Genomic DNA, 18,641 nt, shown 5'->3' with positions numbered 1-18,641 from the left:
ATTGAACTGCCGGTGACCCCGAGGAGCAAGGAGGCTAATTAAAGCTTCTCTCCCCACACTTCAGTCAAGCCCCTCCTGCCCTTCCTCCCGATGGAGGGGCTGATAAGGAGGGATTGGATTTATGAAAAGAGATGAAGATGTTTGGATAAGCCGAGGTACCAAGGCAAGCCGGCCGGACGAGTTCTGGCCTGACCAAGGCAGCGGGGTGGCTGACAGAGCCTTACAGGCAGTCAAGACAGAAAAAGAGGAAGGGGGAGAACAGAGTGCTAACCCTGACACCCCTCGGGCCTGCGGGCCTGCTCTCCTAGCAGTTCAAATGGAAATGGAGACTTGCACGGCCCCCTCCCCCTCCCACTCTCCCCTTTCCCCAGCAGCTCCACTCCCAGATCTGCCCCTCAGATCCCTCATGATTGGAAGCAACATTGGGGCAGGAGGCACAGTGAGTCCAGACTTGAGATGAAGAATTTTTCCATTCAGAGGTGAAGAGGCTAGGCTGTCCCCGGGAGCCGAGCGAACACCGTTGCATGTAGCTGGCCTTCACTCCAGCCTCTCTTTTGGGTGGTGTGTTTGTTATCAGGCCTGCAGTGTTGCTGTTCCTTCAGTGGCCCAGAGCTCTTTGGTGCCTTCCTTAAGGACACCTAGCTGAGAAGTGCTAATCCGGAGGTCCAGACCAAGTAGCAAATTTAAAAGACTATATCCGGCCCGTCAGACTTTGTTCCAAGGGACGGCACATGCTAGCCCAGTCTCGTGGGGCAAAGTGGGACTGCAGGAGGATCTACATAAGTCCTGGTGTTTGTCCTGGACAGTCCTGACACACTCCTGAACAGGCAGATCTTTTCCATCCCCCTCCACCTAGTCCCTCTAGCAGTTCCTAGGAGAAGGGTGCTAACAGCCTGGAGACTAATCCACTCCAAGTCACAAGCACTGTCCAGGGAAGCCCCAGTTTCTAATCAACCTAGAAAGGAAATATCTAACATGGTTTTCATATAGTTGGGGTGCTATGGCTTCCTGAACTCTCACTTTGGCCCCGGTATTGGCTGCCCCTTGCCTACTTCTTGGTGTACCCAACCAGCCACACTCAGCCAGCGGGCTGTGGGTAGAAAAAAAAGGGCTCGCTCGTATCTGCTGACCAGGACATGACTGGTGAGTGTTGTGTCCGTGGACCTGGATGTGGACCACACAAAAAGCACAAGCAGAGCTAGATTCCTGTGTGCTGGGGAACCTGGGAAGACAGTAGGTTTTTCTGATTCTAGTTGCATAGGAGATCAAGCCAGTATACCACACCTCCCGGCCTCGCCCCTCCCTTGGGCAGAGCAAGAATTACCTCCTTCCCTTTAGCTCACAGAGAAGACTTAGCTTCCTATTCCGTGGCAGGATCATTCAGGTGGGCTGATGTACGTCAACTTGAACAACTATTTCCTGTGCTTTTTACCCTTTATGGTGAATTCCTCTTCACCTGCACATGCACACGCACACGCACACGCACACACACAGCAAAACTAGGAACTAGCTTGCTAAGTCTGGTCTAGCCTGGTCAGATCAAGTTTTGGAGTTTGGGCTGGGAGGTAGGTAGTCCTAAAGGCAGGCTGGGGGAACCTTCTGTGTGTTGATTATCAAGTGTCTCGCCTTCCGGTTAAATGCAAAGCACGGTGTATAAATGAGCTGGGTTCATTGATGCCAAGAGCTCCGACTGGGTTCTAACACTGGTCAGGGCACCCACGACTCACTATGTTAGTGTCAGTTTAACAGTTGGCTACGTGGGCTGGGGGTAATATTAATGATTACTCGTGAGTTAAGTGGATACGGACCTCTTACCTAGAAAGCTGCCGGCCTTTGCTAGTCTTTCTGGGCAGTGCACTGTGCAGGCTGTGATTGGCAGCGCTGCTAGGAGCTCCGTGGAGAACGCACACAAAAGATCCTGAAGCCACAGGAGGTTGGACCGGGCCTCGGTCTGGTGCTTCATCCAGAAAAAGCCCCCGGAAAGGTGAGCTGCCTCCCCTTTGGGACCGAGTCTTTGTTTGAGCAAGAGCTTTCTCTCCAGAGCCAGAGACCAGTGCAGAAGGCAGCTCCCTGAAGCCCAGAGGTGGAGAGAACAGGCCCCCCAGCTTCCTCTCTAGGAAGAAGCTGCCGGAGAGGCCTAGGCCGGGGTGTTTCCCGTGCCAAGAGGGGAATGCCCACCAGTGATTTACACAGACATTTATAGAAAGCATACAGGTTTACTCATTCATAAAATAGAAGAACAGAGTGTTTTCTCCCTGGCTGGGCTCTTGGGTAGTGTGGCTGATCACAATCATTTCCGGACATGCCCTGATTTGCCCGCAGGGAGAAGGCCAAGGCTGCATGGGAACTGGCTGCAAATGGAGCCGCCCAGTGCAGGCTTCCTGCCTCCCGCAGGACTGGAACTGCATTGAACTGATAGCAAGGGTCTCCTCCCAGCCCTGGGGTAACTCTTAGACACCCTACCCTCCAGAGCTTCCGAACTTGTAGGTAGGTCAGGAAGACTGCCTGGCACCTGGGGCTGGGAGGGCCACCATGTGAGATCGTAGGAATACGGGATGCTACCTGACCTAGCCCGTAATATCCGATTAAAGTGGGCAGCTTGGTGGGAGAACAGTGGGGCCTTCCCTTCCCCAGCAGTCAGTGTCAGCCTCTGAGGACTCACTGAGCCCAGCCAGGTCCTGGCAGTCTTTCTGTGGGACCAGCCAGTAGGTGGGCAGCAAAGCGCCCATTTTGTCAGAAGCCACAGACCCACAAAGAGTGATTTTCTTTCCCCAGTGCCGCTCTGAGTCCTCCAGTTCGGGATGCCAAGGGCTGTGGGCTGGGCTTTAGTGGTGAGTATATGGCCAGTGGAGCTGGCGGGACCTCTGCTGAACAAGAAGCAAGGACTAAACACAAAGTGGGCATCAAAGAGGTTGGAGGTCTGGATCAGATGTCCCCTCGGCCTGCGTCTCCTCCAGGAGGGGCTCCAGCTAGACTCTGTTGTGGAAATCCTTGGAAGCCCTGGGGAACCCTAAGTATGATACCACAGAGGAGAGGGAGAGGGAGATGGGGAGAGGGGAAGACGGCTGTTCGGAAGGGGAAGGCAATAGCAATGTCTTTGCTCTAGCAAAACCCTGCAGACTGCGGCTTAAACGGTGGGCGTTTGCCTCTTGCAGTTCTGAAGGCCTAGATAAAGAGGTCCCTTCTGAGGCCTCTCCTCTTCCTCCCACCTTGCTGATCATATCACAATGGCCCCCTTGGGTCACCTCTCTGTGCCCGCACATGTCCATCCTAACCTCTTTTGGTGAGGATAGCAGGAGTATTGGGCTGGGGCCACTGCACAGGACTGTAGTTTTACCTTGGACGGCTGCTCTAAGGTGACAGCCTATGACACATACGGGACCAGGACACAGAACAAGGCGTGTTATTTGTGTTAGGGTTTAGCATCCTTTATGAGTCCTAATCAGTGTGACTAACTAGCCCAGGGAGAGGTAGGACCCTGTATGGGTACACTTCTCAATATATCAACTAACCCAAGGCTAAAGGGGCCCAGAGTTATGGGCTCATTGTTTTCCAAGAGGAGACAAGTTGACCTCCCATGCCAGAGTCCATGCACAGGGCCTAACACCTTAGGTAAGTTCGATGCTTTTGGGGCTCTTGGAGAAATATTCTCCATGAGGAGATCTGCCCAGGGCATGAAGGAACACAGCAGAGAGCTGGAGTATCTGCTGCCAAAGAAACAAGATGGTAATAAGGCCCCTTGTATGGAGGCTGCTAAAAACTACACCAAAATCCACAAAAATGTCAAGAATGTGGTATTTAGAGCCCTGTGTCTCTGCCCTGCGTCTCCAGATTCCTGACTCTCAGTTCCAAGAGTATTCTCTGAGAGGGCAAGGCACACTCATGGCGCCTGTGAATCTCTTTCTAGAGGTCCCTGTGTGCTCCTGGAGGCCTTGTGTTTTCTTACTGTTTTTGTGTTTGCTCTGCGGAGGGCTCATCAGCTCCCGGGTGAAGGAGAATCACTTCCCACATGGTGGGAAAAGCCACCGGAAGCTCCCTCTGCCTCCTTCAAACGCTGGTCCTTCCGGATATGTGGGCTGCCTCATGGTCCCGAGGGGACTCCCCAGGATATTTATAAGGTCATTTGTATTTAATTTACAGGAGTGATGTGGAATTTTAGGAGATGAATTTTGATACGAGGATCCAACTTGGGCGGCAAGAAACAATTTGAAGGTGTTGTCGCTGGTCACATCCGCTGCACATTTGAACACCAGTATAACTTAGCGTGGCGTTGATAATAGGAAGTCAACAGTACATGGTAACTAGGTAAATAAATAGGCAGTTAGATGACAGGTGAATGGATAGACAGACAGGCAGGCAGGTAGACAGACAGATAGATGATTGATACATGATTAAATGACAGGTCAGACACAAAGATAAAGGGTTGTTGGTATTGTGACTTGAATATAAAATGTCCTCCATAGGCTCATGTATTCAAACACTTGGTCCCCAGTTGGTGGCACACTATTTGGGAAGAGTCTCACTAGAAGAAGCGGGTTATAGGAGGTAGATGGGCTCTGAGGTTTTATAACGTGGTCTCACCTTTCCTGTGAACTCCCTGCTTCCTTACTGCAGATACAACGTGACAGGCAGCCTTCTGCCTCTTGGTATCACAGCTCTTTTCCATGAGCCCTCTTGTCTCTTGAACTGTAAGCCTGGGCCATTGCCTTGTCACATCTTTTTAGATGCTTGCAAGTTTCCCAAATGAAATGTAGTTTAAAATCAACACCACAGAGGATACACTCGGGGCATTAGGCCTCACCGGCCACTTCCACACATTGCCCAGGTTCTGCTTTATACTGAACGGACTGCCGTCCGTTTGGTAAAGTGGTCAAGTCCTGTCCCTTCTGGCTTCCCTCCCTCCTCTAGGACCCGGATCCAGACTTCATCTCAGTGTTTTGAGGCAAGAGGATCCCAAGTTCAAGGCCAACCTGGGCTGCACAGTAAGATTTCTCCGCAAAAAGACAAAGCACAAGTACAAATCTGTTTCTTTGTGTCATAATGTTGGGGTTATGTATTGTCTGTGTAACTGAAATGTTCTTCTCTGCTTTATACGACCTCTGCTCCTTCCATTGACAAGAGATGCTTATGACTATTTTTCAGTGTATGTATGTGTGTTTGGTATATATGTATACATGTTCATGCACATGTATGAATGTGCTTGTGTGAGTGCTTGAATGCTTGTGTATTTGTGTGTGCATGCATGCTCACGGAGGTTAGAGTTCTGTTTCTCAGGTGCCATCCACTATGGCATTCTTTGTCTCTCTGTCTCTGCCTCTCCCTGTCTCAATGCCTCTTCCTGTCTCTGCTTCTCTGCCTGTCTCTCCCTCTCTGTCTCTCTGTGTCTCTGATTCTGTCTCTTTCTGCCTCTGTCTTTCTCTCTCTGTCTCTCTGCCTCTTTCTGTCACCCTCCCCGTGTGTGTGTGTGTGTGTGTGTGTGTGTGTGTGTGTGTGTGTGTGTGTGTGTTGGGACAGAGTGTTGGACTTGACCTGGAACTTGCCAACCTGCTAGCCCTAGGGATCTGTATATGCTTGTAAATTCTGTATAAGAACATGGACCCTGGGGATTGAACTCAGGCCCTTGTGTTATGCAGCATGCACTTTTCTGACAGCTACCTCCTCAGCCCACCGCCCTCCTCTTACGAAGCCCATCATTACAGCTGGGCATTCTTCCCTCCAGCAACCCCTCCATCCACACCCCCTCTGTGCTAGTGCCCTCTAGAGATGCAAATCCCCTTCTAGATGCTACTGGTGTTGACCTGTTTGACATAGCCCGTCTACGAATGCTAGGCACCCTGCTTTATGCCATACATACAATCAGGCCCCTGCCTTCCTGGGCTCATAGAAATATAATTGTGCAGCCTCAGTCTCCCTCTCGTCCTATAAGTGTCACAAGGGCAGACTGTGTGCACAGCCGTGTTTGTATTGCCACCTGGCATAGGTGTAGGAAGCCTATTAAGTATTTGTTAAACTGTAGGTGAGCTCTTCTTCCTGGAACTCTTTTATAACACACACGCATGTGATGTGCATGTATGTTCAGGTCTCCTGCTTTGTCCGCTGTTATCCTTTGAGTCTGAAATGTCCCCGGCAGGGTCGTGTTTTGAATGGGTGGCCCCCCATTGCAGTCCTATTTAGGAAGGTTCTGGAAACTAGGAGTTGGGGCCTAGCTGGCAGAAATAGGGTCAAAGAGATGAATGGGTGAGGGGTGCACCCAACCCCCTTGCCTCACTCTGATTGTGCTTGCTGGATTCTGTTCCTGGTGTGTCCTTCCCTTGAACCTCGCAGGGTTTAGATCAAGCAGGTGCCAAACACGTGTGTGCAGCCAGGTCTACGGTGATTCTCCGGTGTAGTCATACACAGGAACGTGGGAGAGATGATTATGGACACATTCCAGCACTGTTGTCACTTAGCACAAAGATGGTCGGTCAGTGCGGACAGATGACCCCCACCATTTCTGGGTGCTAATTGCTAACACTGTGTCTCCTCCTGGGTAATGAAGAGGAAGATGGAGACAGTCTTGGGTCTAGCCTTAGATTTCCTGACTGTTACTTCTTGGGCTGGACCCTTCTCTGGGAATCGATGTCCACATCTATCAAACATGGTTCGGCATGGGTGATATGGAAATCTTTGCTTCTTTCTTTATTCAAAGGCACAGAGAACCAGAAAGACCCTGTTGGAGGAACTAGATTCTTTTGCATGGTTCAAGGCAGGGACAGCTCTGGCCTGGTCACAGGACCTATTAGCCCATGTCCTAGACTCCTGGGAACATTTCTAGCATTTGGGGGAAAGGCTTTAGTGTGCCAGTTTCTAGCTGGCCCTGCTTCTGAGTCTCAGCAGAGAAAGCTGGCAGAGGAAGGCCACACACCCTCCCCTGTCCTTGCCTGGTGGCAACACTTCAGTAGGCTCTCTAATGAGCTTACACCCCTCCCAAAAGCCAGGCTTGTTTGCTTCTCCTGGGAGACTGGCACAAAGCCCTAGATGCTGTCATTGTCCTGGGGACAGACTCCCCTCCTCCAACCCCCCCCCCACCCAGTGCCCCAAGTGGCCCACTCTACTAGACCAGGCAGCTTTGCCTCAGACCAGGCTCGCATCCTGGGGACCCATTCTCCATCTTTGTGGCATCTGAGGGGGATCCCGGAGCAGCTTAGTTGGATGTGAGTGAAGGTGTCCATGAGTGTGTCCCTGTCTGCCTGTTCCACCCAGAATGTCCTCTAGCTGGGTTTGCTGTGTGGCGTGTGTGTGTGTGTGTGTGTGTGTGTGTGTGTGTGTGTGTGTGTGTGAGAGAGAGAGAGAGAGAGAGAGAGAGAGAGAGAGAGAGAGAGAGCTGCACATTCTTCATTCACAACTTGTTGTGGGTTTGTATTTCTCTTCCAAGAGAGGCGGGGGTGTGGTTGCAAAATAAATCTTCGTTATTTTTTTTCTCTTCTCCCCAAAGAAATCATTGTGTTGTAATGCAGGAGGGCCTAAGCCGATGACATTTTTATGGGGCTGCCGCTAGTGAAGACTGTCGTGTTTGCCTGGGCCATCCAGAAAGTCCATAGATTTTTTCCCCCTCTCTCCACTGCCATCCCCCACCCCCTTTTCTCTCTCAGCAATACAATTTCAGTTCAATACTTGTCTAGAATTCCCAGTGGGGCTACCTAGGCACAAGGGGGTGGGCCTGGGGGGAGATGACATCATATCTTTGTCAGACGATTGGCTGCTTCTAGGCTCTAGGAATGATATCATCTCTGCGTGGACCTCCCCCACCTCTTTACTTCTAGCTCTTTACTGGCTGGTTAAGGGCCCCCCACCACAGGATACCCTGTTGCCTTGGAGACCACAAGTTTTCAACCTTGTTGTCTGAAGGGATGGTCATTCATTATATGTGTGACATGGGGGTAAAGGGTCTGGGGAGGGAGCCCCGGGCAGGACGGTTTTGAGGGAAGGCTATGGACAACAAAATAATGAACAAACATATGTTTCACGCATGAGAAGCCGTCAGAGATGGCAGCGAGGGAAAGGTCACGGCAGACGGCACTCCCGTACATGGAAAACTGAAGACGGAATTCTAAAGGCGGACAAGCAGTGGCCAAAATATTGTGGAAAGTGGCCACCCCCTCCCTGAGACAGCTCATTAGAAAGGCTGTGGAGTGCCAGATCCCAGGAGGTGTGTCGGGAGGGGGTGACTGAGGCTCTCCGGACAAGAGGCCAGCTCCCTGTCTTCTGCTGAATGTGGATACCTACACAGCTGTGTCCCGCAACCAGCTTGTCTCAGGCCACAAGAAGTCTCATCCAAAGCTGAGCCAGATAAGGACCACCCCCTGTAGCTCCAGAAACTGTGGGTGCCTCCAAGAACTGAGAAGTAGCCTCCCAATGGGTTCCCAGAAGTGGAGGAGGGCAGAACCGCTCTTATAGGATGTGTACAGGGTGTGTCTGTGTCCCAGTGGCTCACTGACTTGGTCACCAATGATCACACACACCAAATCTCCAAGCTGCTTTATTTTCATTTATTTATTTTTGGTCTTTTTGAGACTGGCCTGGGACTTGCTATAGAGACCTGGATGACCTGGAATGTACTATGTAGACCAAGCTAACCTTAAGCTTTCTGTGATCCCTCAGCCTCTTAACCTCTCAAGTATTGGGCTTACAGGTGTGTGCCACGACGTCTAGCTTCCCCTGGATAGTTGAAAGAGGACAGCCTTTAAGTTCCCCTTTAGTCCTTACCTTGCTATGCTTCTTTAAAAAAAAAAAAAAAAAAAAAAAAAAAAAAAGCACTGACCTTGCTCCATGACAGAGGGAGCTGTGGGTGTTTCTTGTCATTGAGCGAACAACCTGCAATACCACGGTCAGATCCGGGCTGCTTGTTATGAGGTCCCTTGATGCCATGAGACACAGTGGACCCAGGATCCATGGGGCTCTCACCGGTGTTGATAGTGTCTCTTTAATAAGGAGTGCATTGAAAAGCAAGAAGAAGAATGTATAGTGAATATAGATTACTAACATGGTTGTTTCTTCTCATTATTAGGTGTGTCAGGTACGTAGCTGTCTGTGCTATGCTTTTAAGGTCCTCGTAAAGCAATAAACTTATCTGTGCACCCGTGTCGGTACAAACAGATGACTAAGGCATTGCATAATGGCAGCATCGTGGTCATGTTCAGTCCATTGTGAGTCGAAACAGTGCCGTGTGGCACACCACTGCTCATCTGTGCATAACCACAGTATATGCACCAGTATACATGTGCACACATGTATATACAAATGCATGTATGTGTATGTCTCTAAGTCTGCATGTAGGCGTTGTGTGTATGTATGCACACGTATACGTGTGTGTAGTACATGTGTTTTACCTGTACACATGCACACAGAGGTCGGAAGAAATACCCTGCTTTATCTGTCTCCACTTATTCCTGTGAGACAAGTTGTCTCACAAAACCTGGAGCTAAGCTGTTGGCCTGCAACCCTCCACACTACTGAACTTCAAGGTACATACATGTTCAGCCATGTTGCTTTTTCCTTGGGAGCTGGGGATTTGAACTCAGGTCCTCATGACTGTGCAGAAAGTGCTCATCCCAGATCCCTTTTATTTAAGTACAGACACAGCCGTGCCTCTGTGGGTTCTGATGCGTCTCGGTGCGGTTGTATCTCCTCGTTTCTGTTGTCTGGAATTTCCAAGTGTTTTTGGAGGGTGCAGGCACTACACATGTACCGTGGGGGTGTAGAAGTCTGTTTTAAAACCCAGTTATTAGGAAAGAGGTTCCAAAGGGCAAATGAATAAAACAGTGGAGCTGAAGTGACCAGATGTCTGTCATCTCGGAGAAAGCAGGGCTTGCGTTCCCCTTTTCTCCTTTTCTATATTTGTGTTTGTGTGTGCATGCACGTGTATGTGTGTGCATGTGTTACATGTTTATGTATGTATGTATGTATGTGTGTGTGAAGTACATTCTTATATCTGTATATGTGTGGTGCATGCTTATATGTCTACATGTTTGCATCTGCGAGGTCATATATGTGTGCTCGTTGGGGGCATGCATGTGTTTAAATGTGGTGCATATTTATATATGTATGTTTGCATCTGTGTGTGTGTGTGTGTGTGCGCGCGCGTGCCCATGCGCGGGCACACGCGTGTGTGCATGTAGAGGCCTGAAGTTGGTGTTAAGACGCATCCTCTGTTACTTTTACTAATTGATCCAGGCTCTCTTAGTCCAAGCTAGACCACACCAATATGGATACTCTTGCCAACCAGCTTGGTCTGGATCCTCTGTCTCCACCTTCCTAGGCTGGACTTACTAGTAGGCCACTATGTCCTTTTCTCAGGGTTCTAAGGGTCAGAACTCTGATTTTTTTTTTTTTTCCACATTTGGGCAGCAAAAGCGCTTAAACCATTGAGCCATCTCCCCACCCCCATAGAGTTATTTTCCACTAATCCTTATCTGTCACTCACCAAGAAGCCTGGTTTCCACTCCCACCCCACCTTTGGGGTACTGCTCGATCCATCTTTCCTACCTTCAAGGTTAAACGAATTATAGTTAAATAAAACTAGACGCTTGGCTTTTCAGTCACACCAGACAATTTTTTAAGGCCTCTGTGACTGGCAACTGCTCTACCAGAAGCTGTAGTCACAGGACTTGTCTGCCATTGCATAAGGTCAGTGTGGGCCAGATCCGACCTGGTCACTCCATTGGCGTAATCTTTAGCTGAGCGTCTGGCTTTCGGGGCCAATTTCCTCATAGCTCTACCACCTTGAGTTGTTGGGGCCTTAAATGAGTGAATTCCTGTAATGCTTTTAGCGTGGTGTTTGGGATAGAATCGCCAATCAGTCTCGGCTGTCACCATCCGCACGGAAGCCTGTCGCTAGCTACTGATGCGTGCCTATGGCCTGACTGTGGATCTAGATTACGCTAAAGACGCTCGTGGACTCCCAGCGAGCACCCTTGGAGCACACCGTTTTGTCACCCTCTATATTATCCTTGGAAAATCTCAATGTCTTTCTTACAAGAAAGAGGTGTCTATGTGGGAGCTAAGAAGGGACCAGCCGTGAGGTTAGGGTTGCACACTTGTGACCTAGTCTAGCCTAGGTCTACCACAGGCCCACGGGAGCTCTATCTCCTCCCTTGGGTCTGGAGAGCAGAGACTCTGCAGTGAGGTTGAATTAGCCTAGCATTCCTCTCTGGTGACCTAATGAGCCGGCATAACTAAATGACCATTAGACAGAAAGTTTGTGTGAACTGCAATAGAAAAGTTCCTCAGGACTTCCTGAAAGGGGAGATAATATATCTAAATAGTTTCCTGTCTCTCCTCCGCCAAGCAGCAGGACAGTCTCCTACCGGGGAATTATTTAGCACTGGGTGATCTGGACCCTCCCTGCTTGGAGGAGTGACTGGGGCTATGTAGGGGAAGTGAGTGGGCCATGAGGCTCTTCAGCCAGGGCGATGTGGAGACGGTTGTTCTAGCCATATTTTCCGAGTTGGAGATTAGGAAGGCACAGGGGTTAGACAGCAAGGGAGGGTCTGGAGGGACGTGGGACAGAGAGGGCAGGCTTTGGGCACTGTGTCATCAGACCCTCTAGTAATTTTTTTTTAGCCTCTGATTCTTAGAAACCTCAGTTCTTGTTTTAGGAAGAGAGGGAAGGACAGACTGCTTCCTGCCTGCCAGGTTGCTTCCAAACCCCCTGTGCGTGCCTCTTTGGAAGACCTTTCCCTCGATATTAAAAACATGTTTGGGGGCTTTGCTTTATATGGAAACTGCAATTTAGCATAAACAAACCGCAAAATGGAAACCAGAAAGGCCCCTTTCCATCTGCTGGGCGGGGAGGATGGGGTTCCCCGAATGTGGGTGAGGCAAGCCTTTTCTCAGGTCACGTGGCGTGTCCCCCACCCGAGCCTCACTTCCCAGAGGTGTGGATGGTGGGACAAGGGTGGTGGGGAAGGCAAGGAGGAAGCACAGGGTGTCTGTCAGTGGACCCCAGATCTCACAATGAGGCCAGCTGCCTGTGGCTCTGGACGTGTCTCAGGTGTGAATGCTCTCTCTCTCTCTCTCTCTCTCTCTCTCTCTCTCTCTCTCTCTCCCTCTCTCCCTCTCTCCCTCTCTCCCTCTCTCCCTCTCTCCCTCTCTCCCTCTCTCCCTTATTTTCATATAGTATTTTATTTTTGCTTGTATTCTTTCCCTCCCCCAAGTCCATATCCTTTCTAGCTCCCTACCAACCCAACTTCCTGTTCTCTTTCTCAAAAAACAAAAACAACAAAACAAAACCAAAAAACAAAACAAAACAAAAAAAAAAAAAAAACCAAACCGGGTAGAGAGCCATGCCAGGCTGTGTTTGCTCTTCTGCATTTCTGTATTGAAAGGAGTCACCAGGGGACCTGGCATTCACTACCAAAGCCTACAGGTAGCCCTGAAGCGTGGCTCTCTAGAGGAGTCTGAGGCTCAAATTAAGCAATGGCCAAGGTTACAGAGAGTAGAGGGAGTCACCTTCAAATCAAGGATAGTGTGCTCCTTAAGCTGCCTCTGGTATTGCCTGTGGTATTGCCTCCTCTGTTCCTCACAAAAGTCACCGAGAGACCCAGACCTTATTGCTATGTGTTCTTAAAGGGGCGGTTGGCGGGATCTGTGTCCCCAAGCCACATACTTGATATGGCTATCTTGACACCCATGACTATTCAATGGTCCTAGTCAGTGACAGGAGCCACAGTGATGGCCACATGGGCCAGTGACTCCCACACTGGGCACCACAGATCAAGCACATTTGCTTTGCCAGAGAGAGAGAGATGCATGGGGGCTGGCCAGCACTGGCCTACAACACCATGCAAGTGAGCCCCAAGCTTCTTTGCCTGACTCTGAAAAGCTTTGACCTAGGGAACGGTACAGGAAAAGGGAAGAGCTCAGCTCTTCTTCACCCAAGGGGTGTCTCTTCCTGCAGGACCGTGTCCCCACCTCTTAGCGGAGTGGGGACAGGCAACAGAAGGGACAAAATGGGGCTGAGGTGGGGACCTGTTGTTTTCCCCAATATTACTAAGCAACAGAGTCCTAAAAACCTTCTGGGCTAGTCACAGAACATTGTTCACCAGGAAGAAAACACTTGGAAAAAAAAGAGAGAGAGAGAATATTTGGCGGAAATGTGCCCAGGATTAACAGGTTTCACCCACCTCCCGCTTTTTTTTCTCCCTTTTTTTTTTAATGCTGTTTTGTTTTTCTTCTGGGTTGTTCAAGGTACTGACCTAGCATTCGCCCCCTTTGCCAAGAAACTCTTTCCCTGCCTAATTAGCCTGTGGTATTGTTCCAGGGTTCTGGGAAGGGAGGGGAGGGGGAGGGGAAGGCAGAAGGTCTGGCTGGGCCTGGCCAATGGGGAGCTGCAATTAAGTTAGAGGGGTTGCGGGGAGCCGGGGCTGGTCATTAGATGCAGAGGTCTTGAAAAAAATCCCTCTGTAATTAATTTTCTCCTGCATTAATTACAGAGCTGCTGGAACGAGCTGGAGGGATTTGCTACCCTGGACTGCTTTTCAAGGCGACTTAAGGGGAAGAGGGAAATTGCCTGGAGGACAGGCTGAGGACAGGCTGGGCTGTTAGGAGACACTGGCCCTACTTAGCAGGAGAGCTCTGCTCCAACCAGCCGTACACATATTCTATCTTAACCTGGGCTCTCAGGAAACTTAGAGTATATGCAAGAGCCTATGTGATTGTGCTTGTATGCATGTTCACGTGTACACACTACACTCAGCATGATGATCTTTGCTTCTTATACATGTGGACATGCCCCACAAAAGTTTTAATGCTCCTCTTAAAAAATACTGTGTGTGTGTGTGTGTGTGTGTGTGTGTGTGTGTGTGTGTGTGTACAGGTGTGTAGAGGCCAGGGGTTAACCTCAGATGTCTTCTCCAGTTGCTATCTATGCTGTTTTATGAGACAGGGACACTTAGCCTAGAATTGGCTGACTTGGCTAGAGTGTCAGGCCAGTGAGCCTTGGGCATCTGACTCCCCAATGCCGAAATTATATACTACCAGGTTCAGGGGATTCGTGTGTCCTAAGACATTGAACTCAGGTCCTTGGTAAGCACTTTACTAACTGCACCACCCCCTGGCTCTATCTCCCTTCTCTTAATACAAATACAAATACAGTTAATTCAAATCAGAGCATGGCTTGCTTGCACTCTCTAAAACACCACCATTTCTCCCTGATCAGAGACACAGGTTTTTCTCTGTGCCCTTTCTGAATTATGGAGATTCGGTCATGACAACTCTTTGACACATGAGTTGCTAGCTTTATAGAACAGGGGCCCCAAGAAGATACTTTAAAAAAATACTTTTTATGCATGCATTTTATGTATCTGAATGTTCTGTCTTCATGTGCACCAGAAGAGGAAATCAGATCTCATTACAGATGGTTGTGAGCCATGGTACTGTTGCCGGGAATTGAACTCAGGTCCTTTGGAAGATCAGCCAATGCTCTTAGCCACTGAGCCATCTCTCCAGCCCCCAAGGAGATTTTAATAAAAGCATCCACCAGCCCACAAAGTTCTAGAAAGTTGTCAAAGACATTTGGAGACAACAAGTCAGCAAACTTCTAGACTTCGATGCCAGTTCCCTTGGTCCCATTGGCCATTTTTCTAAAATATTAAAATGAGTCCAATTTCTTCAAGGTCCTTGTCTCAGATGGCTTTTAGTAATTCGATCAGTAGCTAATTCGGTTATGACACTTGATGGGCCTTGTCCCAGGTACTGTAGCTGTGTGTCTTCAAGTGTGGCCATCACCTTTGCTGTGTTTGTTGGATGGATTTCTGTTTGAAGAGGGAGGATTGGTCTGTCTGTGTCTGATACTATTTCCAAAGTAGTCAGTTGCATTGGTGATATGGGTATAGATATGACTGGAGCTCAAAATGAAGCACTCTCTTCTCTGACAGTTCACTGAAGGGGCCAAGAACTCCAGTAGGGACATGTGGCATGGGATGGATGAGTTAGTGACTTAGGAGTAGGAGTCGATAGTGTGAAAGGAGGGTGACAGAGGGTTGCTTGCACCCAGCTCCGCGCTCTGAAATCCTCTCGCAGTTCTACATTAGAGAGGCTTACTCCCTTGAGATTAGAGAACAAAAGACAAGGGAAGAACCCAAGGACTGTGGATGCACATTCTGAACACGAATCAGCACCGGGAATGCAAGCGATAAGAGAGAAGGATCTCCTGGAAGCTCTGGAAGCCATCAGTATTCTGGAAGGCTCTTGGTGCCCTCTCCCTCGCTCCTGCCCTGCCCATCCGTAGCACATTCTTCCCAGCAGCTGTTTCAACTCTCCTCCTCCCTCCCCGACTTCCCAGTCCACCCCCACCATTCTCAGGAGATGATCTCACCTCCAGCTCTTGGGCGAGGCCCTGGCCACCACTCTAAGCTGACTCCAAGTGGCCTACAAGCCCGTGTCCCTGGGCACAAAACGGATAGAAACCGTGTTTTGCTACTCGATGCTTGCCTGGGGGTAGTTGACTTGTTCTCCTTCAGATTTCATTTCACGTGCATGCAGAAATAGGTGATCGTGAGGATTAGTTTAAATACTGTGGGGGACTTGCACACGCAAGGGGAGTGATTCCTGAGACAGCAACACCATCATCGCCACCACGACCGCCATTACCACCACCGACAACACCATTGCTACTACTGTCACAACCACCATCACTATTGTCCCCGTCCCCGTCCCTGTCCCCATTACCACCGCCCTCACATGACCATCTCCTCACTCATCTCGATGTCTGTTCCTTTCAAGGTTCGATGGTGAGCCAGCTTTATTTCTATCTGGTTTTCACCTCGTGCTGGACGTTGCCCTCCTGCGTCCCCCCTCTCGGTCCTCAGATGTGTTGGAGTTCCACCTGACTTCCCAAGCACGAGGCTGGAGAGATGCCTCTGGTGGTAAAGGGCTGACTGTCCAAATGTGAAGACCCGAGACGTCCGCAGGAAAGCTGACCGTACCCATGCATTTCTGATACTCCATCGCTTGGAGGGGGAGTGACAGAGACAGGCAGTTGCTTGGATTTGTTGCTCGGCCCGTCTAGCTGAATCGGTGAGCTCCAGGTTTAGGGAGAGACATCATCTAAAAAGAAAAAGGTGGAGAGATATAGAGGAAGACACTTGATATTAACTTCTGACCTACACACACACACACACACACACACACACACACACACACACACACACACCCTCTAAAATGCCTCAAGTCAGCCTCCCTCCTTTTCTTTCTCTATTCACAGACATACCCAGAGTCATCCACCTCTTACCCTCCTACCCACTCATCAACCCATTGCAATCGCTTTCCATCCCTACTGTCCTGACAAGATGGGACTTTCGAACGTTTTCCTAATTTTATCTTCCAGTCTACCCAGTCTTTTGAGAGAATCTGGCTCTGTTGATCCAACCAGCTGTCTTCCAACCTTATTCTGGGCACTGGTGCTTCTGTTCCCTCTTGTACAGGATTTCGTCTCACTTGCCTGTGTCCCCACATACCGTTTCATCTCCGATCTTCTTGAATGGCCTTTCACTTGTCCTCCCCAGTCAAGATCTTGCCGGGGGCACGGGGGAGGGGTCTAGAAAGTCCGTGCCCGCAGCTCTCATCTATGCTCCCATCTGGATTCTTGGTGCCAGCTTCTTGTCCTTCTAACATAAAACATTTTGACAGCGTCGCTTGCTTCCTGAGTTGACCACCCCTGGCCCTTGTGATAACATGTGATGGTTTCTTGGTGATGAGCTCCCTTCAATTTGTTTAGTTGATGCCTCTCTTACACTTGGTCTGTACCCAACTGTCCCGCTGTCCCCAGCACGTCCCTGGAAGCCTTGGCCCCTCCTGTGTCCAGTCTGTGTTCTCTCTTGTTTATTTCTCAAGAGTCCACGTGTGGCTGCTGTGGTCCTGAGGTGTGGTGATTGGTGGGACCTTAAAGAGGTAAGACATGGGGGAGCACTTGAAGCCGTTAGCATCTTTGGAAGGAAATAACAGTGAGCTGTGAACAAAGCCTAAGCAAGGCCCCCAAACCACACCCCGACTTCCTGTCTGCTGATGGACCAATGCCTTCTTCCCACCATGATGTCAAGCTACCTGCTGCTCTGGAGGCTGAGCCAGGGGAGGTTTCTTAATCCTGAACGTAGAGTCTCTGAGATGGTGAGCTAAGGAAACCATTTTCCTTCCCTTTGAAACTCCGCTATCTCGGGGGTTTCATTAGGATAACGGAGAACTAACCGATGTCCCCTATCCAGAAGCACTGTCTGCCTCTCTGTCCCTTTCCTTCATGCTTCAGACCAACTCCTGTTCCTCGTTCATGCCCGTTGTCAGAAGGAGTACCTCCCTTCTTTCGGGTGTTGTGAATTCCAGTCCTTCATGCTTTTCGGCAATGCCTTTACCTACCGTGCCATCTCCCCAGCCCAAGAACCAGACATTTCTAGCCAAAGGAAAATGGGTTAGATTAGGTCTGAGAGGAAAGACACCCCAGGGGGACAATTGATTAAAGAGTGGGGGTTGGAGGCAAATGCCTTTCTTCTTGGTTATGGTATGTGAAAGGCTTTATGAGGAGGCAACTCATTGGAGCTTCTAAAGTTTTTTTTCAGAAGTAGATTTTACAAAATCTCAGTCTTCTCTCTTTCCCTGTAACTAGCTACCAGGATGACAGAATACATGAAGAAAGCTGACTTCCCTGTCCCTGGGGTAATCTGACAGCAAGATCAAAGTAGTTCAGGGGAATCAAAACAAGGAGCCTGAAGAGGACCATGGAAGGGCCCTTGATCCTAGGACATTTCTTGATACCTAGGACATTTTAATTGGTAGTTTCCCATTCTTTATTTAATTGGTTATAAGGATAAAGGACAAGAAACTTGAGGCCCCTCAAATGCCGTTGTCACTGTATATAGCCCCTTACTCATTGCCTGTCATGCAAAATCTTCACATTTCCTTTCTGATTCAGGAAAAGTGCTTGGTGTCGAAAAAGGATGAGACAGAGAGCTCCTGTTGGAAACAAACCAAAGAAGAAGAGATGAGAGTCGGTAGCCAGACCTGTGTCTGGTAATGGCTATATATTACCAAGGCGAGTGGTGTAGGACTTAATCATAAGGGGGCATTTTCCAAAGGGTCCTACATGTGAAGGCATACATTTATAGACCACCATCCGTGTAACATGCACCTTCCTTAATCTACCAAAAACTAGGTCATGTTCCCTTTGAAACACTTCCAAGTGTGCAGAAGACTTGGAGTTCATAATCTTTCTCCCTTCCTACTTTCTTCCAAAATTCATAGGCAAGGAGAAAGGCAGGCCAATGTGCCCACTTTCTGGAAGCCTCTATAGCCATGTGGTTGTGTGTGTGAGAGAGAATCTTAACCAAACCATCAACAGAGCCAAGTTTCGGTAGCTCCTTTCTGACATCTGGCTCTGAAGTATTTGGCTTTCTTCTTCACACATCCTATACTCATTGAGGGGTAAAGTGGGCAGTGGGTCAAACTACCAACCTTCTTAGAAGTTGGAGTCATAGACCTACATTTTCAGATTTATGGCTTGATAGGGAGATGGGCACAAAATTCTCACTTCTTCTCATCCTTCCTAAGGTCCTCCTACTTCAATTTATTTGAGGTTACAGCTATATGGGACTGAGGGGGACTTACATCTTTTC

At 49.3% G+C, this 18,641-nt stretch overlaps 1 long non-coding RNA gene across 1 annotated transcript; it reads left to right on the top strand.

Moving 5' to 3' along the window:
• The first annotated feature begins 312 nt into the window (after positions 1–312).
• LOC102549521 (uncharacterized) lies at positions 313–9,815 on the top strand. Its single transcript, XR_010055470.1, has 4 exons — positions 313–1,984; positions 2,776–2,831; positions 4,909–5,014; positions 8,017–9,815. It is a non-coding gene; the product is annotated as an uncharacterized LOC102549521 (long non-coding RNA).
• The last annotated feature ends 8,826 nt before the right edge of the window (positions 9,816–18,641 follow it).

This window comes from Rattus norvegicus, chromosome 10, assembly GCF_036323735.1.
Source record: "Rattus norvegicus strain BN/NHsdMcwi chromosome 10, GRCr8, whole genome shotgun sequence".
Classification (NCBI taxonomy): domain Eukaryota; kingdom Metazoa; phylum Chordata; class Mammalia; order Rodentia; family Muridae; genus Rattus; species Rattus norvegicus.
The sequence above is the reverse complement of the archived record's forward strand: the minus strand, read 5'-3'. Positions and strand labels throughout refer to the sequence as shown.